The 16,998-nt window shown below is 43.1% G+C and overlaps 2 long non-coding RNA genes across 8 annotated transcripts in view; one reads left to right on the forward strand and one right to left on the reverse strand.

The window, feature by feature from the left end:
* LOC135096910 (uncharacterized) overlaps positions 1-4,814 on the reverse strand; it is a 39,131-nt gene extending 34,317 nt beyond the window's left edge. For 2 of the 5 annotated variants that reach the window (XR_010265155.1, XR_010265156.1), the window contains exon 1: positions 4,707-4,814. This is a non-coding gene — a long non-coding RNA (uncharacterized LOC135096910). The remainder of the gene's footprint in view (positions 1-4,706) is intronic. The other 3 variants (XR_010265157.1, XR_010265158.1, XR_010265159.1) reach the window with 2 other exon arrangements.
* The window catches only part of LOC135096913 (uncharacterized), a 106,156-nt gene that overhangs the window by 25,091 nt on the left and 64,067 nt on the right, over positions 1-16,998 (forward strand). For 2 of the 3 annotated variants that reach the window (XR_010265163.1, XR_010265162.1), the window contains exon 2: positions 1,794-2,150. This is a non-coding gene — a long non-coding RNA (uncharacterized LOC135096913). Of the gene's footprint in view, positions 1-1,777; positions 2,151-16,998 lie in introns of all 3 variants that reach the window. The other variant, XR_010265164.1, reaches the window with a different exon arrangement.

Here is a 16,998-nt window from a genome sequence, read left to right on the forward strand (position 1 = left end):
CCGCTCATAAGAGACTGCAACGCGACTTTTATGCAGATTCACTAAAGCATATGCCGCTATTTGCTTCTGTAATGTGCATAATTTTTACATTATCCTCCTGCTGTATGAGAATAGCTGTTAGCAAGAAACACGCCAAAGCAACACCATTCTCAACTAACTGACTTACTGAACCACTTGTAAAATCCACATGAGTTTTTGTTGTACTCAAGAAAAAAAAAAAAAAAAGAAGTCACCTCTCTCTCTCTCTCTCTCTCTCTCTCTCTCTCTCTCTCTCTCTCTCTGACGACAGTGTGTGTGTGTGTGTGTGTGTGTGTGTGTGTGTGTGTGTGTGTGACATTCACTGTGGCAGAGGGAGTGACAGAAACCGGAAGGTGAAATTTACACCTTTGTTTTCTGGCGATGATTCGAGGAAAAAGATTGAATAAATTAGTAAAGAATCATTGAATCAATAGCCGACACGTGTACATAAAGACGCACTTAAGCTGCATACATAGGTACATTCAATACTATAGAGATTTATATATGTATTATAACAAAGAGCACGGCGGTGTCGACTAGGAAGTGCTCCATCACAACCACCACCACCACCACCACCACCTTCCCCCATCCCCCAAATACTCGCATAGCACACAACACACAATAAAATTTCAATCAATCTCCTGCTATGCTTCAATTCCTGAACACACACACACACACACACACACACACACACATACACTAACAGGGATAACACTTTACTCCCCATTTCCTTCAGTAAGTTTTCAGAATTCCTTTTCAATGTTGTTTTATCATGCGAAATGAAGAATCATGCTTTACTTTTTTTTTTTTTAATTAATTCCCCTCTCTGTTTTTTCTTCCAGGTTGTGCACAAGACCCTCAATGTTGTTGGCATTGCCGTGCTGTGCTGTGCTGTGCTGTGCTGTGCAAGGCTCGGGGATGTATTAATACTGGTGGTGATGATGGCCACGACACACTGACACACACACACACACACACACACACACACACACACACACACACTGACACACACACACACACACACACACACACACACACACACACACACACACACACTGATAGCACCACACACATACAAGGCTTAAGGGAGGATATATCACGTAACACACCACACATACACACGCACAAGAGTAATACATACTCGTATATACACATGCAGATATACCTTCCTAACAATATAAAATAAACAGTGAGCGTGAGAAAACAGGAAGGTCTTAGGACTAATCCTCGTTGGTGATAAGAGAGATGCACTGTAGATCATTGCTGTGGGCCTCACCGGAAGGGAGGGTGAGGTTAATAGATACGGAAGAGATGGATGGGGAAGAGAAGCTGAAAAAAATAATAGAATAAAAATGAATTAGAGTTGGATGGTAAACCGGATCAAGTGCAAGGCAAAGGTGAACGGTAACGATGAGGCCCGGGGGTACGAGAGAGAGAGAGAGAGAGAGAGAGAGAGAGAGAGAGAGAGAGAGAGAGAGAGAGAGAGAGAGAGAGAGAGAGAGAGAGAGAGACTCGCCCTTTCTCTTTAACGCTGCTGTGACAAGGGATGAGGAGGGAAACGAGTGCCCTGCAGTGAGGAGGGCAAGGCACAGGGACGGCAGGGACAGGGAGAGGGAGAGGTGCTTCAGGGATGAGTGCTTGTGACTACTGAGGGAGATATGGACGGTAGCTGGGGAGAAGCAGAGAGAGCGAGAGTGAGGAGGAGGTCAGGGAAGAGCAAACAGGCAGGTGAGAACTTTGTGACGTCTCTTTCACTCAGCCATACACTCACTCAGTTGTCGTAAGCTTGGAAACACAAGAACTGGTGTGGTGAAACAGAAAAGTTTATGCCGCGGTTTGACATTTCCCGCCCTGAACACTGAACACGCCGGGCATTAGTAAGGGCGGCCAAAGGTGGGTGTGTGGTGTGTGGCAGCAGCAGTCAGTGACTAGTGCCGGCGGGTGGCGGCGGCGGCGGTGTTGGAGGTGGTGCCTTACAAGGCGTGCAGGAAAGCCATGACGGCTTTGGTGGCAGCATGCAGACGGGCGGCAACGGACGGTCTGCCAAGTCTACCTGGGCTGGGCGGGACTAGCACCCTGGCTGCTGCTGGCGGCGTGGACACAAGCGGCCGTCGCAAGAGTCAACGTGAAATGTAAGTATAACTTTACATTTCTAAATAATAGCTGTTTCACCCAGAAAACCACAGATTCTTCTAGTGAAACTATTCTACATTGAGTTACTTTTGGGAACTTCGTCACCTTCACGCAGCACCTTTAGTTTACTTGGTGCAAATATTGCTTCAGAGCAAACTGTACTGCAATACCACTGGGATGAAATTGCGGGATGTGGTGCCCACGACAGCCACCCGCATCCACTGCAATCAATATCTTGCTTTTTCATCTTTTTTTTCTGTTTTCCAAAGTCATTAGCTCCCACTATCCCTCCTCACTTGTGCCACCTTTATACTAACAAGCTAAAATGTTACTTAATTATCTGTATTATGCAAGCGGCGATGCTTTTTATAAGCCAGTTTTCCTGTGGGTCAGTCGGTGTCTGCTGAATGATCCTTTGGACTGATGAATATACCCCACGATGCAGGAAAGGTCTTGTTATCTCACTGAGTGCTGAAACACACACACACACACACACACACACACACACACACACACACACACACACACACACACACACACACACAAACTTTTAATACGTATACATTTCGCTAGTAACTATGCTTCCCCTAAACCTAATAATAAGTAAGTATCATAATGAGTGTTTCATATATACACAGTTAACAAGTTGCCAGAGGTTGCTGCACAGTAAATAATAAGATATTACAGACAACAAATTCATATCTACAAATGAGACAGCAAATGGTGGCGCACAACGAGCCGTACATTGGCCTGGAACAGTTCCAGTAATAATAACACCGCGGGAACGCTTCGCCATGCTTGTTACAGTCAGTTAATAATGTTTATTAAAAATATAACTTATACATGATTAGGAATTGGAACTACCTGAACGAAAAAAAAAAAAAAATGTTTTAATTTTAAAATCTGGTTTGGCCTCTCAAGTTTAATGAAATGATTTTGCGCCGCGTTGTTCTGGTTCCTCTGACTGATGTAGGTCTTAGATACATATATTTTGTGTGACAGAACACTACCTACATTTTGGCTTGCCTGCAACAACTCAGTATACAAAGCAAGTAATGGAGAGAGAGAGGTGACAGGTGACAGGACCAAATTGAGTGTGGGCGGGGCTTTCACTCAGCACAGACATGGATTACAGTCTTCGCCCACCTCCGCCCAGTAATGACGAAACAATGCTGATCAAAACTGCACTTTGATGGAGGCGCGAAGTGACTTAGCATCATGAGTTGAGCCTATAGTTTTAATATACTCGTAGTGCTTTCTGTCAAGAGTGATTCCTCCCGCGACTTAATACTTTAACCTGTCTTCCTGCCGTGTCTCAGTTAATCAATAAAGCGGCTTCCTACCTTTTCCACTCACACCGACGGATATTTCATCTCATGATTTGCATTCCTTAATCTCCTGTATCCTCTCAAAGCCAGCTGCCCACACCTGTCCCCGTCCCACATCTCTTCACCTGTCACCTCCAACCACTTTGCAGTTCCAGTCTGTAATCTTATAAAAACAGCTGCACTATTTAGCTCAATCTGACTAACGTGCTAACCAGTATTCGCCCTGGACCCACGAAATTGCATTGCACGTTAGCATCCACCCTGCTTAGTGTACCACCCCGCGCTGACTGGTGTGTGTCTCTGTGTGTGTTTTTTGTGTGTTTTTAGAATTAATTGAACTTAGTTGATTGAATCCACTCAGACTTTATGAATAAGTAAGCAATGCATCTCCATCAAAATTTATGAAATTATGCAAAAATACATGCAGTATGAAATAAACATATTCAAAACGAAATGGCTTATTAAGTATAATACTTTTGAACACTGCATACATATCACGCAGTGCCACAATTTCCCCTTTACAGTGAGACAAGAGCGTGGAATTCGTCTCTTGCACCACCACCACCACCACCACCACTGCACTTGTTCCAAAGTCTATCCTCTGTGTACACATCTGCGTGTGTGCGTGTTCGAAGCTGTCTGCTCTTTGTTTACGAACAAAAGCCGGACTGTTGTTAATACTTTACAGCACTATTTTCCAACCTGGGGGAAATTTTAGGATTTCAGGGGGAAAATCTATTGAGGGAAATAAAAACTACCAGCTATTGGCCGACAGAAAAAAAAAAAAAACTCATAATATGGTTGTTAAGTTTTGTTGAAGTACTATATATAAATACAAATCAAAATTTATGCTAGGATTGCCTTTAGTAATGACTTTGTACGAGTTTTTTACATTTCCTTTTCACTCTATGAAGGAGGAAATCCTAACAGGTGAACTGGTTGAAAGGGGAAAAGACGAAAAAAAAAAAAAGTTTGTGAACTACTGGTTTACATAATCTGTTTCATCGCTATTTGTGGCTAATCATTCAACTAAGTCTTCAGCAGCGCACATATATGTTTATCAACACTCCTTTGAGCATCCGCAGTTCGCACGACAGCTAGGAACACAACATGCTATTATGAGCACAGGTGACAGGGGAAACAAGGGGACAGCTAGTTAACTTTGAACACAACACTTGGAACAAATGCATACTCTGTACCAATTAAGCTTCCCTGTTCAGTACTCACCGAGCTGCTCAACGCCTCGTCACTTACACCCACTGCTAGCTTCCTAACTCCCGTGGTCTTCAATATATGTCCACTGTCCACTGACGACACGAATACGTAGACACGTACCTCTCACAAACCTTAAAAGACAAACTGGCAACCGCAAGGCAGCTAGCCGCTCTCTGTTATATCTATCTATATATATGTATATTTTTCTCTAAACAGTGATGATTGACTATTTTTTTTGCTGAATATGATATACAAATATTTTTTGTGATGAAAATATTACATATAAATTGTAAATAAAGACCATATTAGTGACCCACACTAATTGTTTTACTGATTAGGCTAAACGAGCATTTGCTATAAGTTACCAATCCATTCCTATTACATAATTTTGTTTGCATTATGTTTTTTTTTTGTGCATTTATTTTTTCCTTTTATTTTCCTAATCAGTCTTATTTTGATTTTACCTTCATACTGTATTGACAAGCCAAGAAAATGTTCAAAATGTCGAGATGATCCTCCATTAGTAATCTCATTTCCTTTTTTTTTCTTGTTTTTCTTATGGATCTTTCAGCTATATCCTTCTTATTGTTTTGTTAAAAAAAAGAGAAAAAGAAAACACAATTTCATGATATATAAATGTGAAAAGACGAATGATTATGAATGACATTTAATATTATCGTACGCCGATGGCGGGAAGAGGCTGCTGTGCGTAGCAGATTGCGCAAAGTATTCTTGTGTTTTTCTTGCTCGAAGTGTTGACGTGCCGTGATCCTGACGAAGGGGAGAGTGTACCAGTGTTCAGGGATAGACGAAGCGTCATGCACTGGTGAGTACTAGAATCACGCTAGCACACAAAAATAGTGTCACATTTCATCATGACATTGAGTGACATCTTTGCAATTGTACAACCTGCTCCAACTTGCCTAACTCGTTCATAATCCCGTCACTCCCTATCCCTGCCTACTCAGGGCTTCCATCTACCCTTCACATCTCTCCTTCATAATATTTCTTTTGCTCTCTCTCTCTCTCTCTCTCTCTCTCTCTCTCTCTCTCTCTCTCTCTCCTCTCTCTCTCTCCTCTCTCTCTCTCTCTCTCTCTGCATTGAGCGTTTCTGACCACTGAGAGCAAAATAACCTTTCTTTTTTTATTGCAATGACAAATGTTGGTGAGGCATTTTAAGGGAGTGTTAGGAATGTTTCGTGGTCCTGATATCCAACAAGTCCATTACACAAACAATATATTATTTTTAAGCTGTTTTCATGTTTTTTGATACGATTTTGTAAGTGTTTCTTGACATGTGGGTGGGAAGGAGAGAGGCTAATAATGGTAGTAATAGTAGCAGTAGTAGTAGTAGTAGTAGTAATAAGGTAACAAGCGTCATACTGTCGTTAGCTGCCAAACAGTTAAAGGAAGCCTTGTGGGAAAGCATTGTCGGTGAGGTAATGACAGGCTTCCATGCAATAGTAATGGCCTAAACTTGCAACCAATGGCTCCAGGTGACGTCACGCAAGCCATGTTCGCTCACCATTGCATTTTTAACCCTAATTCAAGGTGCGGTTTTTTTTTTTTTTTTTTGTCTTTGTCTTTCGTTAAACTTTCATGATAACTTCCTATCAAATGAAAACTTTGTGATATTTCAAGAATTAGAAAAAGAAAAAAAGAAAAAAAGAAATTGAGAGAGAGAGAGAGAGAGAGAGAGAGAGAGAGAGAGAGAGAGAGAGAGATGAGAGAGAGAGGAGAGAGAGAGAGAGAGAGAGAGAGGTTAAACTTTCATGATAACTTGCTCTCAAAATGAAAACTTTGTGATATTTCAAGAATTAGAAGAAGAAAAAGAAAAAAAAATCGAGAGAGAGAGAGAGAGAGAGAGAGAGAGAGAGAGAGAGAGAGTGAGAGAGAGAGAGAGAGAGAGAGATAGAGAGAGAGTGTGTGTGTTGGTATGAGTGAACAGTGGTGTTTGGCGTACACCTAATGTGAGGCGAAAAGTGAAGAGATGAAGGGCGGTGAAGGAAACGAGAGGGGAGGCATTAGGTCGTGTGTGATGAAACAGGATTATACGTTGCCTTAATAATAAATGGAATGTATTTGATTTTCCTTCCTTGCGTAATTCTCCTCCGAAAAATATGTATTCAACAAATATTTGCCAGTGGAAGTTGGAATGAGAAGTTTAATAATCGCTCTCGGGCAGAAACTGTACCTTTGTTTTGTACAGCTTGTATGCTTTAATGGAAACTATGTACCTTTGTGTTCGCTCTTTCCATGAAAAATCCGCGCCATGTCAATATTGCCTCATTATGAAATATTAACATCATCCAAGAGTAATGAAAGATCGTAGAAAACACACAGATGAATGTAGATTTCAACTTAAAACGAAGTCAATGGTTTTTCAAGACTGTTTATATGATTCTAGTGATATAGTAAGGATATCATCAGTAGAAAAGAAAATGCCTTTGAGAGCTCGAAAACTGATCCCTGTGGCAGTCCTGATGATTGGCAAAAGTGTATAATAACTGCATCGCCTCCCACAAGACACTCGCTGTAGAATTTCCAGACTCGTGTTTCTGTTACTTGTGTTCAGTGTGGTGTTTGTTGATGGAGGGCAGCGAGGCTGTGGTGCCTTAGCGAAACAATTCCTTGCCTTTCCACTGTTAAGTAAACACGCTTCTCTTTGCTAACATACAACACATCCTCTCGCAATGTAGATATTCCACCTTTAGTCTGTAGTCTTCACCGCCTCATAGAGTCTTCCAAGGTACGCTGAACTGCATCCTTTGTAGTAGACGGAATCACTCACTTACTGACTTAATTCCTTGTTTAGAGTTTAAGTGATAAAGTGTGTCTTCCCGCTGTCTTCCCTCAGAACGCTATGCTAGTCACACCAAGAGCAATTGTCTCGCGGCGTCTGTCCTGCTGCGCTGGTTCATCTTTCTCCATCACATTGCTGCTGTTCGTTGTATCTTCACCACCCTCACAGCGGGCGCTCCTAACCTGGTAACTGTCTCTTCCAGTCCAGCGGCTTCCTATCCATCATGCGAGGTATCTCATTCACTCACACCTGACGCACGGAATCGGGGAAGCGTAGACACACAGCTCAATACTCCACGCTCTGTCCAGTATTACCTGCTTCCATTTTCCTCGTACATTTCTCGTCCTCTTTTCCAGCCCCACTTCATGCCGTCTTTATTGAGATGCACACACACACACACACACACACACACACACACACACACACACACACACACACACATTACTTGCTTTCTTTTATAATTTACCCACTTTCCCTATTCCGCCCTGGCCATTCTCTCTCTCTCTCTCTCTCTCTCTCTCTCTCTCTCTCTCTCTCTCTCTCTCTCTCTCTCTCTCCCTCTTCGTTTTACAAGCTAATTAGTGTTAGAGAGAGAGAGAGAGAGAGAGAGAGAGAGAGAGAGAGAGAGAGAGAGAGAGAGAGAGAGAGAGAGAGAGAGAGAAGACTGGGTAAGAAGACAAAAAAAGGATAAAACAAATGATGAAGAGAGTGGGTCATTAGTAAGACGCGGGACAAGTAAAGGGTATTTATAGAGATTAATGCAATGGTAGAGGGGGACCAAGTGAAACTGCCAGTGTAGAGGGAGGGAGAAGGTGTGTTGTATTTGTGTGTGTGTGTGTGTGTGTGTGTGTGTGTGTGTGTGTGTGTGTGCTTCGTATGAGCTTGTATTTCAGACTAAAGTTTTTTCTTCTTATTATTTTTGTATCTATAACAAAAAATGTATGTACAGTAAAGTGTTCATAGATTTCCATAATATTTAAGTAGAGTTTTTTTTTTCTCTCTTCGTTGTGATATTTTAGATGAAATGAAAAGTTAGGTGTGAGTGGTGGTAACAAAGGTCAACAAACTGGGGGGGCCTTCAGAATTTCCCTCGAGAAGCACCTACGTCAGGATCGAAGCTTACCTGGCGTCACTCACACGTACCTTGCACATGACACACCTGGTATATCTGTGGCTGCAGAGCGGCGTGAGGAAACCAAGGTGCACTACAAACTAAAAAGATGTGGTGAGCTCATGGCCTCGGGTTTGCTATCGGCAGTGTTTGTGATCGTGGCGCTCTTGGCGTAATATTGACGAGCGGTTAAGCCACCCGGGCGGCTCCGGCACTGTAAGGGTTAATGATTCTCGCCGGGGAAGGCCAAACTTTTCTTCACTAGCGTCGTTAGTGTCTGGAGTTCCTTATCCTTCAATATCACGGAAAGTTTAACAATTACAGCTTTCAATTGCTGATTAGACAGACTTCAAACTGCAATCTGCAACTGAGATACAACAAAATTTTTGCTCTTCTGAATGAATTTATGACCATTCCTCACTGTACCATGATAGTTATTCTACTGGCGATCACTCATATCATTCCTGCAAAAACTTCCATGCAGTTTTTTCCTATTCTCTCAGGAACGGTTAGTGGGGGTGGTGGATGAGGGGGGTGGAGCTCCGCTTCATCCCAAGGAAGCCGACAAAAATGTCTCCTCTTCTTTCCTTTCCTCTCCTCCTGTCCTTTGCTCGTCAATCAAGAGTGTTGTGCTAAAGCGGCCAGCGTGCCGAGGAGGGGTGAGGAGGGTGTGTCCTCGAGGCCGGCAGCAAGCAAGGGTTTGGTGCGGGGCGGGGAGCCGTGATGGCATTGTCACCGCCATTAATCTGGACGGGCTGTCCTGTTAACCAAAATAACAAGGTACTCGCCGAGCTGCTCCTGTCCTCCCCACTCCACTCCACACCTCCACCAGGCCGCGGCCTCCTTCCAGCCACATCTCAGGCGGCTTATGGCTCACAATGACAAGTGCTGACGCCATCAAGCTGCTGACTTGCATAATATTCATATAATCATCAAGACAAACACGGTGGCTCCCCGCCACAACGTGATCCTTTTTACGTCTTTTTAATTTCAAGCCTGTTTAAATTTTTTAAGGTGGGGGAAATCTTATAAAATTACGTGGTGGTGACTTACTCCCGCCTCCTCTTACCTTGCTATGGCAGATTACCATCCACTTTCACCATCATTTTCATACACTGTGTGGTGTGAAGATTTTTCTTTTTTTTTTTTCTTTTTTCATCGATCCCTTGACTGCTTACAGTATATGCTGGTGGCTGTGGATTCTGTTCTATTTTTTCATCGATCCCTTGACTGCTTACAGTACATGCTGGTGGCTGTGGGTTCTGTTCTATTTTTTTCTTGCCCCGTCCAGCACAGCGTTGTCTATTCCGAGTGGCACTGAAGCCCCTTGGTGGGATCTTCAGTGCACGCGGGTCACTGGGTGAGGGCAGCGGAGGCACAGGCTCCTTGCATATTTGGCAATCGATAGCTAACCGAGTTACCCGCCCACCAGTCCCTGCATCATGCCATTGATTGCATCTCTTATTTGATCTGCACCTGCGTTTGGTGAGATTGTGCGGCTTTGCCAGCGATAAGGAATGAGCCGTGGCATCACCTCTCAGCCCAGCGCTGCCACACACGGGACTGACTGTTTGACCTCAGCCCCACGCTGCTCCACCCTACATCGCTGTGTTTGGCTAGTGTCACATGATGAAATAACTCTCTCTCTCTCTCTCTCTCTCTCTCTCTCTCTCTCTCTCTCTCTCTCTCTCTCTCTCTCTCTCTCTCTCTCTCAAACACACACAGACGCACACACAAAGCCATTACTCCTCAAATACCGGAAATCTTGGGTTGCAGGTCCTTCTTGATATAAATTAAGTTATGAGGCAGTGATGAACCCAGGCCGCGGTGTGAATGGAATCCCGCAGTCCCAATAACGCACAGTGGCAATATTTCTGCCGCGGCGGCCCAGACTATTCTTTGGGAATGAACACTGACTCAAAATTGGTTTCTGGAAATTGCAACGACCAATAGTTCTTTTGTGGTGGCGGTGTGGTAAGGGCGACGCGGGGTGCACGATAATGTGAGGCCTCAGTCAGCGCGGCGTAGCGCGGCGGGGCGGGGCGGGGCGGGGCGGCGCCTTTTTTTGGCGAGCCCTGCAGGGAAAGACGTGTGGGAGGCTGCACCTAAACTGGTTACATCCACTGTGTGTGTGTGTTGCCTGCTTCTTTGGTGCATGGCGCTTGTTTGGTGCCTGGAGGATGTATTGGTGGGCTCGCTGAGGAGCCACATAAGGCTGCCCACGGAGTTGACTGTGTTACGTGTCTGGAAATATGTGAGAGAGAGAGAGAGAGAGAGAGAGAGAGAGAGAGAGAGAGAGAGAGAGAGAGAGAGAGAGAGAGAGCCGTGAAGACACAATATTCCGTCTGTCCCTGTCCCTTATATTGGTGGCAAAAATATGGTGTTTTGGAAAATGTCTTTAAATACTCTTTTCTTGTCCTTATAGTTTAATTATCTAGTTAACTAACCAATTAATTAATTAATCAATTAGTTAATTTCTATTCGTATATAAGTTAAGACAAGTTTGTGTGTTAGCTGCACATTTGTTCAGCGTGGTGGACCGCGCTGGCTGTTGTCGGGCAGAATGGTTCCAGCACAACCTTGTGTAGGAAGAACACATAATACTGGGTTATGCACGCATGCTTTTAAAGTAATATATTTCTGCAGAGTGCAGCGGGCATGTCAACAGAAGAAAAAACAAACAAACATATATACTGTTTATTTAAGCTTACGAGAGGCCAGCGCAAGCTTTTAACAAATATGCAGTTGTTTCGTGAAATATTAATGAAGCTTTATAACGGCGCACACGCTCGGGTGGTGAGATAAGGAAGCAGCAGTGGTGGCAGCGTCACTTTGTAGGGTTGTTACGGAGCCTTCCTCGCTCCTGGCGCTGCACTTCAGGCTGTTTGTTGTGTGCTCAGTGGTGACGCAGTGCCCGGGTGGCTGCGACCCTTCCTTCCCCTGGAGAGTACCCAGGTGGTGGCAGCTCATCACCCTTTGCCTTCTCTTCCCTGGCTCCGTTTTTTCCCTCCGGATTGCTCACTCCTTTACTTTTATTTTTCTATTTTTCTTTCACCCCCTTGACCATCTCTCGTCTTTTCATTCCTGCTTTCCTCCATTCTACTCCCTTCTCTCTCTTGCTTTCATCTCTCTCTCTCTCTCTCTCTCTCCTCTCTCTCTCTCTCTCTCTCTCTCTCTCTCTCTCTCTCTCTCTCTCTCTCTCTCTCTCTCTCTCTCTCTCTCTCTCTTTAGACACACACAGACACTTGTAGGTGATTTTAAGCTACACGGGTTTTGAATGGAACCTTGGTCAAGCACGATTCAGAAAGATCTCGGTGAGGATCTAGAAAATATGAGTGTGCCTTCTTCCTCCCCTCTTTCTCTTCCCCTCCTCCTGCCTCCCGAGGGTCGTGCATGCATATCCTGGTGGTGCTCATGTTCTGTGTATCCCGATGTCACAAATAAAGTTTAGAGGAAAACGGGAAACGGAAAAAAATCAGTCCAACAATGAAGTTGAGAACAAACCAAAAGCGAGACTAACAAGGCAAGCAATTACCCAGGGTAGAACAAGAAATAACGGGGTTCAAGCTTGAAAAATTTAGGTTTAGGAAGGAGATAGGAAAAAATTGGTTCTCGAATAGAGTGGTAGATGAGTGGAACGGACTCAGTAATCATGTAGTTAGTGCTAGGACACTAGAGAGCTTTAAGAGAAGATTAGACAAGTTTATGGATGGGGATGATAGGTGGAAATAGGTAGGAGTGTTTCATACAGGGACTTGCCACGTGTAAGCCTGGTCGCTTCTTGCAGCTTCCCTTATTTCTTATGTTCTTATGTTCTTATGTAATTACTGCAACCGTCTCTCTCTCTCTCTCTCTCTCTCTCTCTCTCTCTCTCTCTCTCTCTTTGTGTGTGTGTGTGTGTGTGTGTGTGTGTGTGTGTGTGTGTGTGTGTGTGTTTCGGTGGTGAAAAAAATTATATATATATATATATATATATATATATATATATATATATATATATATATATATATATATATAATATTATATATATATATATATATATATATATATATATATATATATATATATATGAATATTGTTGCATTAAAGTTGATATACATCCCTTTGTTTCACGGAAATAAATCTAAACTCAAGCACATAACCTGCTAATCAAGATAAGAGGGAAAGAATGATAGGGAAAAAGTGTAAGCTGCTTTGGTAAATTGCTATAAAACTCAGTATCAAGAGAAGAAAATACTGGAAAATGATATACTGTTTTGAAAATTTCTTCCTTTAGGTGACAAAAATTGGTCGCCCAAGGGAACGCAACACAAAAGTCGGCCGTTATTTGCAGCGCCATCACATTGAACAATACAACCGGGACTCAGCTGAAAAAATGCAAGTGTTCTGGATCACTTATGAATATTACTAATGAAGCAAATACCGGAGTGGGTGATGCTGAATGTACATCAGAAATAATGCAAATAAAATTATTGTTATGAAAGTAATGACACATAAAGCTTTGAGGTATTACGAGTATCTAAAAGGCTGAACTGAGATATGAGGATAGAGTAAGATGAACCAGGCAGGTGAACCAGGTGTGATTGCTGCGCTGGGCATTGTGCACGAGTTTCATTACTCGTGCGCCGCGTGACAAAGAGAAGCACAACACAACACGTGGGTGAGTCAGGGCGAGTGATTGGTACTGTGCTCAGTGAATTGTTGGCTGAGTAAACCTTGGTGAACAAAGGGTTATTTTCAAGGATAATCTCCACGAAGGTTTGACCGATCAGTGTTGTCTGAAAAGAAAAAAATAAAAAATAAATAAATAAATAAATGTTTGTGTGTAACAGGGCTGATATTAATTATACCCTTGTTGTCATTAATTGTTTCACTGCAAAAATGTGACGGCTGGTTAAATTAAGGAATGTGATGTTGAAAATGCAGGTTAGGCCTATAATGGGACGCGTAAAATTTTAGCGTTGTCAAATAAAAGAGAAATACCTTTCATTATTAACAAATACCGAAATTCTTCAGGCGGAAACTCGAAACATGAGAGGCTTGAAATATACGGACCAAGTTAAAGTTATTCAATACTACTTTATACATTGTGATGATACTGCCACAAATAAAAAAAAAATAAAAATAAATAAATAAATAAAAAAAAATTGTTTTCCATAGATCTACGGAACTGCGAGCAAAATCATTCATCCCTTCATTTAATTATTCATTTATCATTTATACATCATTCAACATACGGTAAGCACTCGCCTCCACTCAATCTCCTTCAGGTAAGCACATTCCTTCACTTTCTCCAGTCCATCACGTTAAGGTCAGTGTCCAATACCCGTCTGTCCTCATGGCGTCTTTAGTGCGCTGTTTCCACCGCCATGCTCGGTTCGTGTCGTGCCTGCCATGGTCTGGTGCGCTGCAGGGGAGAGCTGTGAGCATCAAGGGACAGAGAGAGAGGGAGGGAGGGAGGGAGGGAGGGAGGGAGGGAGGGAAAGGGAGAAAGGCGGATCAAAGGATCAAATCCCTTACCCACCGTCTCTCTCTCTCTCTCTCTCTCTCTCTCTCTCTCTCTCTCTCTCTCTCTCTCTCTCTCTCTCTCATCCATGTGTTTTTCTTCACCCTAATTCCTCTATCTCCCTCTGCCTTGCTGCCTACCTATCTCTTTGTTACAGATTCAGTATATTAAAATTGTTGCAGAATATTTGGCTGAGTTTTTGGAACGTGTGGAATAATTACTAAGACTAGTCGGGTGATCAGAGAGAGAGAGAGAGGAGAGAGAGAGAGAGAGAGAGAGAGAGAGAGAGAGAGAGGAGAGAGAGAAAAAAAGAGAGAGAGAGAGAGAGAGTCTTTTCTTCCATTTGATAACACGCCGCAGAAATTTCCGAACTCGTGGCAGAATTGTCGTGGCCTTGATGGCGTGGCCGGAATTCCTGGCAGGCGTGTGGGCACCGTGGGCTTGTGTGCTCAGCGCTCGTCCACGACTAGTACTTTTTATAAACCTTCTGCAGTGAACAGAGGACCCTCCGCTGTTTTCTGTTTAAGTTAATAGATTCCAAAAGTGCAAAACCAGACGGAATTATGAGTTTGCTCGGCATTTTATACTTTTATAAAAGGAGAACGCCCTGCTGTTTTCTGCACAAATTAATAGATTCTAAAGGCGTAAAATCAGACTCCCAAGTTTGCATGATATTCTCGCCTTGAAAGAGATCACTGGAAGGTTGAATAGCAAAGGATGGCAGACAATACCAAAGCTTCCTGGTAAAGGACTTGTTGTGATAAATACTTGTATATTTCTTTGGTGTTGTATGCAGATGATGGACACAATGGGAATGAGAGTGAGCAGAAAGTTTTGCTGCGCTAGGCCGTGGCGGGAAGGCGGAGGCGTGCAGCTAACAAGTTTACCGCAACAAATCCATGAAAAGTCGGTAAAAGATAAACAGCAAAAAGCAACATTGTGGCGGAATGGAAGAGATTGGAAAAGTTGGTGGAGAAGATCATGATGGTGCCAGGATCTTTATTTACTTATTTGTTTATTTATTATTATTATTTATTTATTTATTTATTTATTTATTTATTTATTTATTATTATTATTATTATTATTTTTTTTTTTTTCAATGAACCGTGCTGTGTCTGGCGATGGTTCTTGCTCGGGACTGTTGTGTCTGAGTGGCCGATGTTACGCTGTGTTGCAGTGTGTGGGTGATGTGTTAATGTGCTTTTAGTATATACGTACATGATACCACAGTGGCTTTTATTTATTATGAAAAATGCTTTGTACTTTACATCATCATCATCATCATCATCATCATCATCATCATCATCATCATCATCATCATCATCATCATCACCACCCTTCCCATTTTGGTGGACCGCACAGCAGCACAGCACCCTTTCGGCTCCCACAGAGGGCCGTGGCTGGCTGGCTGGCTGGCTGCGTAATGAATGACGTGCAAGGACTTGTGCCATCTCAGGAACTGTTCACCACTAGTGTTCTGTTTTAGGAAACTGTGAAATTAAATAACGGAAACCCTTAAAATTCTGACAAACTAAACCAAAATCGAGAAATGTACAACTCTTGCCGGCGAAACAGCCAAATGGACGCGGCGCAGCACAAGGCACAGAAAGGCCATTAAGTCTGAGGCATCTCCCTTGCTGTACTTTTTTTTATACATAATTTTTAAACCGTATTCTGCTAAATTCTCCAGAGTGTGGTCCACCTTGAGGACACGCCTGGGTGAGCCATGGAGTGTCTGGTGGCTGCTGAGTGGCTTGCGTACTGTGAGTGGGAAGCGAAAACAGACCAACAAGGGGTAGAAAAAAAAGAAAAGGTACGGCGTTTATGACCTTACGTACCGTGAGAGGAAAGGAAAAAAACAGACCAACAAAGGAAAGAAGGAAATGTTTATGACCTTTTTATTACTAAGACATGCCAGGCGAATATAGAACCTAAAAATGATATATTGTGGATCATTGGCTCGATTCACTTACCCTGAGGAGTCCCCTGACATGCTGACGATAATTTGCAGGCTGACAATACATCGCGTCCAGACATTGCAAACCAGAACACTGCCTTGCATGATGGAGCAGCGCATCCAGGCAACATGCACGAGGCTCAGTGTGTGTGTGTGTGTGTGTGTGTGTGTGTGTGTGTGTGTGTGTGTGTGGTCAGCGGCGGCCTGACTCCTACCTGCGTGAACAACCTTGTTTACACGGGAAGTAATTAATGTGAGAGGCGGCAGGTGGGCGCCGTGGCCTGCCCCGCCTTTATTATAAATCACGCTCTTTATATTGCACGACAGGAAGGAAGGAAAAGTTAACAGTTCATCACACACACACACACACACACACACACACACACACACACACACACACACACACACACACACACACACACACACACACACACACACACACACACACACACACACCTGCTATTCACAGGTAAAATTACGATGAATACCTGTGAAGATCGTGCATACCTGAGGGTCTCTGCTGGGGGTAATGATGTAATTCCTCGTATCCAGGCAGTAAATCGTTGCTCTCCCTGAGGGGCGTCACAAATACGGTCTCGTCCAGCTCAGTAGAGATGAGTGTGCTCCCAACGTGAGTCAGATCTGTCAGTTGCGCTGTTCTATAAAACATGCACTCTGTGTGTTTCAACTCTTACTCTTTTTGATTTTTCATATATTTTTGCATTTCTTTCATATATATATTTATTTTAAAAACAATAGACAATGTCCCTAAAGTCTCGCTGAGCATAAAGCAAGTACTTTATGAATAGCCTTTTGTTACGCAACTGACAAATCCTCCGAAGTCAGACACGCGTCACTCATACACGTGTCCTTCGTCAGAATGAAATAGAGAAAATGACAAGTTTCTTCTGATGATGATTATGAGA

This window comes from Scylla paramamosain, unplaced genomic scaffold (genome assembly GCF_035594125.1).
Source record: "Scylla paramamosain isolate STU-SP2022 unplaced genomic scaffold, ASM3559412v1 Contig9, whole genome shotgun sequence".
NCBI lineage: Eukaryota > Metazoa > Arthropoda > Malacostraca > Decapoda > Portunidae > Scylla > Scylla paramamosain.